The following is a 9990-nucleotide window of genomic DNA, read 5'->3' on the forward strand; positions in this document are numbered from 1 at the left end:
ACCCATTCTAGAAAAAGGAACCTCTTTCAATGTTCATTCCAATTCCTCAAGAGGAATTTTCTATCTGCGTGTAACAGTTTCCCTGACCTGGAATCGAACCCAGGCCACAGCAGTGAAAGTGCTGAATCCTAGCCACTAGACCACCAAGGACTTTACTAGAAAAAAAGTTGACTGTCGTCAAATCCATTCTATAAAAGGAACCTCTTTCAATGCTTTCTCCAATAAGAATTTTCTGTCTTTCCGTCTATAATAATAGACCTGACCTGGAATCGAACCCAGGCCACAGCAGTGAAAGTGCTGGATCCTAGCCACTAGACCACCAAGGACTTTACTAGAAAAAAAGTTGACTGTCGGAAAACCCATTCTAGAAAAAGGAACCTCTTTCAATGCTTTCTCCAATAAGAATTTTCTGTCTTTCCGTCTATTATAATAGACCTGACCGGGAATCGAACCCGGGCCACAGCAGTGAGAGTGCTGGATCCTAGCCACTAGTCCATCAGGGAATGAACAGGAAAAAAGTTGACTGTCGGAAAACCCATTCTAGAAAAAGGAACATCTTTCAATTTTCTTTCCAATTCCTCAAGAGGAATTTTCTATCTGCGTGTAACAGTTTTCCTGACCTGGAATCGAACCCAGGCCACAGCAGTGAAAGTGCTGGATCCTAGCCACTAGACCACCAAGGACTTTACTAGAAAAAAAGTTGACTGTCGTCAAATCCATTCTATAAAAGGAACCTCTTTCAATGCTTTCTCCAATAAGAATTGTCTGTCTGTCTGTCTGTCTGTCTGTCTGTCTGTCTGTCTGTCTGTCTGTCTGTCTGTCTGTCTGTCTGTCTGTCTGTCTGTCTGTCTGTCTGTCTGTCTGTCTGTCTGTCTGTCTGTCTGTCTGTCTGTCTGTCTGTCTGTCTGTCTGTCTGTCTGTCTGTCTGTCTGTCTGTCTGTCTGTCTGTCTGTCTGTCTGTCTGTCTGTCTGTCTGTCTGTCTGTCTGTCTGTCTGTCTGTCTGTCTGTCTGTCTGTCTGTCTGTCTGTCTGTCTGTCTGTCTGTCTGTCTGTCTGTCTGTCTGTCTGTCTGTCTGTCTGTCTGTCTGTCTGTCTGTCTGTCTGTCTGTCTGTCTGTCTGTCTGTCTGTCTGTCTGTCTGTCTGTCTGTCTGTCTGTCTGTCTGTCTGTCTGTCTGTCTGTCTGTCTGTCTGTCTGTCTGTCTGTCTGTCTGTCTGTCTGTCTGTCTGTCTGTCTGTCTGTCTGTCTGTCTGTCTGTCTGTCTGTCTGTCTGTCTGTCTGTCTGTCTGTCTGTCTGTCTGTCATAGTTTCCCTGACCGGGAATCAAACCCGGGCCACAGCAGTGAGAGTGCTGGATCCTAGCCACTAGACCACCAAGGACTTTACTAGAAAAAAGTTGACTGTCGTCAAATCCATTTTATAAAAGGAACCTCTTTCAATGCTTTCTCCGATAAAAAAATTTCTGTCTTTCCGTCTATTATAATAGACCTGACCGGGAATCGAACCCGGGCCACAGCAGTGAGAGTGCTGGATCCTAGCCACTAGACCACCAAGGACTTTACTAGAAAAAAAGTTGACTGTCGGAAAACCCATTCTAGAAAAAGGAACCTCTTTCAATGTTCATTCCAATTCCTCAAGAGGAATTTTCTATCTGCGTGTAACAGTTTCCCTGACCTGGAATCGAACCCAGGCCACAGCAGTGAAAGTGCTGAATCCTAGCCACTAGACCACCAAGGACTTTACTAGAAAAAAAGTTGACTGTCGTCAAATCCATTCTATAAAAGGAACCTCTTTCAATGCTTTCTCCAATAAGAATTTTCTGTCTTTCCGTCTATAATAATAGACCTGACCTGGAATCGAACCCAGGCCACAGCAGTGAAAGTGCTGGATCCTAGCCACTAGACCACCAAGGACTTTACTAGAAAAAAAGTTGACTGTCGGAAAACCCATTCTAGAAAAAGGAACCTCTTTCAATGCTTTCTCCAATAAGAATTTTCTGTCTTTCCGTCTATTATAATAGACCTGACCGGGAATCGAACCCGGGCCACAGCAGTGAGAGTGCTGGATCCTAGCCACTAGTCCATCAGGGAATGAACAGGAAAAAAGTTGACTGTCGGAAAACCCATTCTAGAAAAAGGAACATCTTTCAATTTTCTTTCCAATTCCTCAAGAGGAATTTTCTATCTGCGTGTAACAGTTTTCCTGACCTGGAATCGAACCCAGGCCACAGCAGTGAAAGTGCTGGATCCTAGCCACTAGACCACCAAGGACTTTACTAGAAAAAAAGTTGACTGTCGTCAAATCCATTCTATAAAAGGAACCTCTTTCAATGCTTTCTCCAATAAGAATTGTCTGTCTGTCTGTCTGTCTGTCTGTCTGTCTGTCTGTCTGTCTGTCTGTCTGTCTGTCTGTCTGTCTGTCTGTCTGTCTGTCTGTCTGTCTGTCTGTCTGTCTGTCTGTCTGTCTGTCTGTCTGTCTGTCTGTCTGTCTGTCTGTCTGTCTGTCTGTCTGTCTGTCTGTCTGTCTGTCTGTCTGTCTGTCTGTCTGTCTGTCTGTCTGTCTGTCTGTCTGTCTGTCTGTCTGTCTGTCTGTCTGTCTGTCTGTCTGTCTGTCTGTCTGTCTGTCTGTCTGTCTGTCTGTCTGTCTGTCTGTCTGTCTGTCTGTCTGTCTGTCTGTCTGTCATAGTTTCCCTGACCGGGAATCAAACCCGGGCCACAGCAGTGAGAGTGCTGGATCCTAGCCACTAGACCACCAAGGACTTTACTAGAAAAAAGTTGACTGTCGTCAAATCCATTTTATAAAAGGAACCTCTTTCAATGCTTTCTCCGATAAAAAAATTTCTGTCTTTCCGTCTATTATAATAGACCTGACCGGGAATCGAACCCGGGCCACAGCAGTGAGAGTGCTGGATCCTAGCCACTAGTCCATCAGGGAATGAACAGGAAAAAAGTTGACTGTCGGAAAACCCATTCTAGAAAAAGGAACATCTTTCAATTTTCTTTCCAATTCCTCAAGAGGAATTTTCTATCTGCGTGTAACAGTTTTCCTGACCTGGAATCGAACCCAGGCCACAGCAGTGAAAGTGCTGGATCCTAGCCACTAGACCACCAAGGACTTTACTAGAAAAAAAGTTGACTGTCGTCAAATCCATTCTATAAAAGGAACCTCTTTCAATGCTTTCTCCAATAAGAATTGTCCGTCCGTCCGTCCGTCCGTCCGTCCGTCCGTCCGTCCGTCCGTCCGTCCGTCCGTCCGTCCGTCCGTCCGTCCGTCCGTCCGTCCGTCCGTCCGTCCGTCCGTCCGTCCGTCCGTCCGTCCGTCCGTCCGTCCGTCCGTCCGTCCGTCCGTCCGTCCGTCCGTCCGTCCGTCCGTCCGTCCGTCCGTCCGTCCGTCCGTCCGTCCGTCCGTCCGTCCGTCCGTCCGTCCGTCCGTCCGTCCGTCGGAAAACCCATTCTAGAAAAAGGAACATCTTTCAATTTTCTTTCCAATTCCTCAAGAGGAATTTTCTATCTGCGTGTAACAGTTTTCCTGACCTGGAATCGAACCCAGGCCACAGCAGTGAAAGTGCTGGATCCTAGCCACTAGACCACCAAGGACTTTACTAGAAAAAAAGTTGACTGTCGTCAAATCCATTCTATAAAAGGAACCTCTTTCAATGCTTTCTCCAATAAGAATTTTCTGTCTTTCCGTCTATTATAATAGACCTGACCGGGAATCGAACCCGGGCCACAGCAGTGAGAGTGCTGGATCCTAGCCACTAGACCACCAAGGACTTTACTAGAAAAAAAGTTGACTGTCGGAAAACCCATTCTAGAAAAAGGAACATCTTTCCAATTCCTCAAGAGGAATTGTCTGTCTGTCTGTCTGTCTGTCTGTCTGTCTGTCATAGTTTCCCTGACCGGGAATCGAACCCGGGCCACAGCAGTGAGAGTGCTGGATCCTAGCCACTAGACCACCAAGGACTTTACTAGAAAAAAAGTTGACTGTCGTCAAATCCATTCTATAAAAGGAACCTCTTTCAATGCTTTCTCCAATAAGAATTTTCTGTCTTTCCGACTATTATAATAGACCTGACCGGCAATCGAACCCGGGCCACAGCAGTGAGAGTGCTGGATCCTAGCCACTAGTCCATCAGGGAATGAACAGGAAAAAAGTTGACTGTCGGAAAACCCATTCTAGAAAAAGGAACATCTTTCAATTTTCTTTCCAATTCCTCAAGAGGAATTTTCTATCTGCGTGTAACAGTTTCCCTGACCTGGAATCGAACCCGGGCCACAGCAGTGAAAGTGCTGGATCTTAGCCACTAGACCACCAAGGACTTTACTAGAAAAAAAGTTGACTGTCGTCAAATCCATTCTATAAAAAGAACCTCTTTCAATGCTTTCTCCAATAAGAATTGTCTGTCTGTCTGTCCGTCCGTCCGTCCGTCCGTCCGTCCGTCCGTCCGTCCGTCCGTCCGTCCGTCCGTCCGTCCGTCCGTCCGTCCGTCCGTCCGTCCGTCCGTCCGTCCGTCCGTCCGTCCGTCCGTCCGTCCGTCCGTCCGTCCGTCCGTCCGTCCGTCCGTCCGTCCGTCCGTCCGTCCGTCCGTCCGTCCGTCCGTCCGTCCGTCCGTCCGTCCGTCCGTCCGTCCGTCCGTCCGTCCGTCCGTCCGTCCGTCCGTCCGTCTGTCTGTCATAGTTTCCCTGACCGGGAATCAAACCCGGGCCACAGCAGTGAGAGTGCTGGATCCTAGCCACTAGACCACCAAGGACTTTACTAGAAAAAAGTTGACTGTCGTCAAATCCATTTTATAAAAGGAACCTCTTTCAATGCTTTCTCCGATAAAAAAATTTCTGTCTTTCCGTCTATTATAATAGACCTGACCGGGAATCGAACCCGGGCCACAGCAGTGAGAGTGCTGGATCCTAGCCACTAGACCACCAAGGACTTTACTAGAAAAAAAGTTGACTGTCGGAAAACCCATTCTAGAAAAAGGAACCTCTTTCAATGTTCATTCCAATTCCTCAAGAGGAATTTTCTATCTGCGTGTAACAGTTTCCCTGACCTGGAATCGAACCCAGGCCACAGCAGTGAAAGTGCTGAATCCTAGCCACTAGACCACCAAGGACTTTACTAGAAAAAAAGTTGACTGTCGTCAAATCCATTCTATAAAAGGAACCTCTTTCAATGCTTTCTCCAATAAGAATTTTCTGTCTTTCCGTCTATAATAATAGACCTGACCTGGAATCGAACCCAGGCCACAGCAGTGAAAGTGCTGGATCCTAGCCACTAGACCACCAAGGACTTTACTAGAAAAAAAGTTGACTGTCGGAAAACCCATTCTAGAAAAAGGAACCTCTTTCAATGCTTTCTCCAATAAGAATTTTCTGTCTTTCCGTCTATTATAATAGACCTGACCGGGAATCGAACCCGGGCCACAGCAGTGAGAGTGCTGGATCCTAGCCACTAGTCCATCAGGGAATGAACAGGAAAAAAGTTGACTGTCGGAAAACCCATTCTAGAAAAAGGAACATCTTTCAATTTTCTTTCCAATTCCTCAAGAGGAATTTTCTATCTGCGTGTAACAGTTTTCCTGACCTGGAATCGAACCCAGGCCACAGCAGTGAAAGTGCTGGATCCTAGCCACTAGACCACCAAGGACTTTACTAGAAAAAAAGTTGACTGTCGTCAAATCCATTCTATAAAAGGAACCTCTTTCAATGCTTTCTCCAATAAGAATTGTCTGTCTGTCTGTCTGTCTGTCTGTCTGTCTGTCTGTCTGTCTGTCTGTCTGTCTGTCTGTCTGTCTGTCTGTCTGTCTGTCTGTCTGTCTGTCTGTCTGTCTGTCTGTCTGTCTGTCTGTCTGTCTGTCTGTCTGTCTGTCTGTCTGTCTGTCTGTCTGTCTGTCTGTCTGTCTGTCTGTCTGTCTGTCTGTCTGTCTGTCTGTCTGTCTGTCTGTCTGTCTGTCTGTCTGTCTGTCTGTCTGTCTGTCTGTCTGTCTGTCTGTCTGTCTGTCTGTCTGTCTGTCTGTCTGTCTGTCTGTCTGTCTGTCTGTCTGTCTGTCTGTCTGTCTGTCTGTCTGTCTGTCTGTCTGTCTGTCTGTCTGTCTGTCTGTCTGTCTGTCTGTCTGTCTGTCTGTCTGTCTGTCTGTCTGTCTGTCTGTCTGTCTGTCTGTCTGTCTGTCTGTCTGTCTGTCTGTCTGTCTGTCTGTCTGTCTGTCTGTCTGTCTGTCTGTCTGTCTGTCTGTCTGTCTGTCTGTCTGTCTGTCTGTCTGTCTGTCTGTCTGTCTGTCTGTCTGTCTGTCTGTCTGTCTGTCTGTCTGTCTGTCTGTCTGTCTGTCTGTCTGTCTGTCTGTCTGTCTGTCTGTCTGTCTGTCTGTCTGTCTGTCTGTCTGTCTGTCTGTCTGTCTGTCTGTCTGTCTGTCTGTCTGTCTGTCTGTCTGTCTGTCTGTCTGTCTGTCTGTCTGTCTGTCTGTCTGTCTGTCTGTCTGTCTGTCTGTCTGTCTGTCTGTCTGTCTGTCTGTCTGTCTGTCTGTCTGTCTGTCTGTCTGTCTGTCTGTCTGTCTGTCTGTCTGTCTGTCTGTCTGTCTGTCTGTCTGTCTGTCTGTCTGTCTGTCTGTCTGTCTGTCTGTCTGTCTGTCTGTCTGTCTGTCTGTCTGTCTGTCTGTCTGTCTGTCTGTCTGTCTGTCTGTCTGTCTGTCTGTCTGTCTGTCTGTCTGTCTGTCTGTCTGTCTCTGTCTGTCTGTCTGTCTGTCTGTCTGTCTGTCTGTCTGTCTGTCTGTCTGTCTGTCTGTCTGTCTGTCTGTCTGTCTGTCCTGTCTGTCTGTCTGTCTGTCTGTCTGTCTGTCTGTCTGTCTGTCTGTCTGTCTGTCTGTCTGTCTGTCTGTCTGTCTGTCTGTCTGTCTGTCTGTCTGTCTGTCTGTCTGTCTGTCTGTCTGTCTGTCTGTCTGTCTGTCTGTCTGTCTGTCTGTCTGTCTGTCTGTCTGTCTGTCTGTCTGTCTGTCTGTCTGTCTGTCTGTCTGTCTGTCTGTCTGTCTGTCTGTCTGTCTGTCTGTCTGTCTGTCTGTCTGTCTGTCTGTCTGTCTGTCTGTCTGTCTGTCTGTCTGTCTGTCTGTCTGTCTGTCTGTCTGTCTGTCTGTCTGTCTGTCTGTCTGTCTGTCTGTCATAGTTTCCCTGACCGGGAATCAAACCCGGGCCACAGCAGTGAGAGTGCTGGATCCTAGCCACTAGACCACCAAGGACTTTACTAGAAAAAAGTTGACTGTCGTCAAATCCATTTTATAAAAGGAACCTCTTTCAATGCTTTCTCCGATAAAAAAATTTCTGTCTTTCCGTCTATTATAATAGACCTGACCGGGAATCGAACCCGGGCCACAGCAGTGAGAGTGCTGGATCCTAGCCACTAGACCACCAAGGACTTTACTAGAAAAAAAGTTGACTGTCGGAAAACCCATTCTAGAAAAAGGAACCTCTTTCAATGTTCATTCCAATTCCTCAAGAGGAATTTTCTATCTGCGTGTAACAGTTTCCCTGACCTGGAATCGAACCCAGGCCACAGCAGTGAAAGTGCTGAATCCTAGCCACTAGACCACCAAGGACTTTACTAGAAAAAAAGTTGACTGTCGTCAAATCCATTCTATAAAAGGAACCTCTTTCAATGCTTTCTCCAATAAGAATTTTCTGTCTTTCCGTCTATAATAATAGACCTGACCTGGAATCGAACCCAGGCCACAGCAGTGAAAGTGCTGGATCCTAGCCACTAGACCACCAAGGACTTTACTAGAAAAAAAGTTGACTGTCGGAAAACCCATTCTAGAAAAAGGAACCTCTTTCAATGCTTTCTCCAATAAGAATTTTCTGTCTTTCCGTCTATTATAATAGACCTGACCGGGAATCGAACCCGGGCCACAGCAGTGAGAGTGCTGGATCCTAGCCACTAGTCCATCAGGGAATGAACAGGAAAAAAGTTGACTGTCGGAAAACCCATTCTAGAAAAAGGAACATCTTTCAATTTTCTTTCCAATTCCTCAAGAGGAATTTTCTATCTGCGTGTAACAGTTTTCCTGACCTGGAATCGAACCCAGGCCACAGCAGTGAAAGTGCTGAATCCTAGCCACTAGGACCACCAAGGACTTTACTAGAAAAAAAGTTGACTGTCGTCAAATCCATTCTATAAAAGGAACCTCTTTCAATGCTTTCTCCAATAAGAATTTTCTGTCTTTCCGTCTATAATAATAGACCTGACCTGGAATCGAACCCAGGCCACAGCAGTGAAAGTGCTGGATCCTAGCCACTAGACCACCAAGGACTTTACTAGAAAAAAAGTTGACTGTCGGAAAACCCATTCTAGAAAAAGGAACCTCTTTCAATGCTTTCTCCAATAAGAATTTTCTGTCTTTCCGTCTATTATAATAGACCTGACCGGGAATCGAACCCGGGCCACAGCAGTGAGAGTGCTGGATCCTAGCCACTAGTCCATCAGGGAATGAACAGGAAAAAAGTTGACTGTCGGAAAACCCATTCTAGAAAAAGGAACATCTTTCAATTTTCTTTCCAATTCCTCAAGAGGAATTTTCTATCTGCGTGTAACAGTTTTCCTGACCTGGAATCGAACCCAGGCCACAGCAGTGAAAGTGCTGGATCCTAGCCACTAGACCACCAAGGACTTTACTAGAAAAAAAGTTGACTGTCGTCAAATCCATTCTATAAAAGGAACCTCTTTCAATGCTTTCTCCAATAAGAATTGTCTGTCTGTCTGTCTGTCTGTCTGTCTGTCTGTCTGTCTGTCTGTCTGTCTGTCTGTCTGTCTGTCTGTCTGTCTGTCTGTCTGTCTGTCTGTCTGTCTGTCTGTCTGTCTGTCTGTCTGTCTGTCTGTCTGTCTGTCTGTCTGTCTGTCTGTCTGTCTGTCTGTCTGTCTGTCTGTCTGTCTGTCTGTCTGTCTGTCTGTCTGTCTGTCTGTCTGTCTGTCTGTCTGTCTGTCTGTCTGTCTGTCTGTCTGTCTGTCTGTCTGTCTGTCTGTCTGTCTGTCTGTCTGTCTGTCTGTCTGTCTGTCTGTCTGTCTGTCTGTCTGTCTGTCTGTCTGTCTGTCTGTCTGTCTGTCTGTCTGTCTGTCTGTCTGTCTGTCTGTCTGTCTGTCTGTCTGTCTGTCTGTCTGTCTGTCTGTCTGTCTGTCTGTCTGTCTGTCTGTCTGTCTGTCTGTCTGTCTGTCTGTCTGTCTGTCTGTCTGTCTGTCTGTCTGTCTGTCTGTCTGTCTGTCTGTCTGTCTGTCTGTCTGTCTGTCTGTCTGTCTGTCTGTCTGTCTGTCTGTCTGTCTGTCTGTCTGTCTGTCTGTCTGTCTGTCTGTCTGTCTGTCTGTCTGTCTGTCTGTCTGTCTGTCTGTCTGTCTGTCTGTCTGTCTGTCTGTCATAGTTTCCCTGACCGGGAATCAAACCCGGGCCACAGCAGTGAGAGTGCTGGATCCTAGCCACTAGACCACCAAGGACTTTACTAGAAAAAAGTTGACTGTCGTCAAATCCATTTTATAAAAGGAACCTCTTTCAATGCTTTCTCCGATAAAAAAATTTCTGTCTTTCCGTCTATTATAATAGACCTGACCGGGAATCGAACCCGGGCCACAGCAGTGAGAGTGCTGGATCCTAGCCACTAGACCACCAAGGACTTTACTAGAAAAAAAGTTGACTGTCGGAAAACCCATTCTAGAAAAAGGAACCTCTTTCAATGTTCATTCCAATTCCTCAAGAGGAATTTTCTATCTGCGTGTAACAGTTTCCCTGACCTGGAATCGAACCCAGGCCACAGCAGTGAAAGTGCTGAATCCTAGCCACTAGACCACCAAGGACTTTACTAGAAAAAAAGTTGACTGTCGTCAAATCCATTCTATAAAAGGAACCTCTTTCAATGCTTTCTCCAATAAGAATTTTCTGTCTTTCCGTCTATAATAATAGACCTGACCTGGAATCGAACCCAGGCCACAGCAGTGAAAGTGCTGGATCCTAGCCACTAGACCACCAAGG

This window comes from Urocampus carinirostris, chromosome 1 (genome assembly GCF_059441175.1).
Source record: "Urocampus carinirostris isolate Australia breed hairy pipefish chromosome 1, RoL_Ucar_1.0, whole genome shotgun sequence".
In the NCBI taxonomy this organism is placed as follows: domain Eukaryota; kingdom Metazoa; phylum Chordata; class Actinopteri; order Syngnathiformes; family Syngnathidae; genus Urocampus; species Urocampus carinirostris.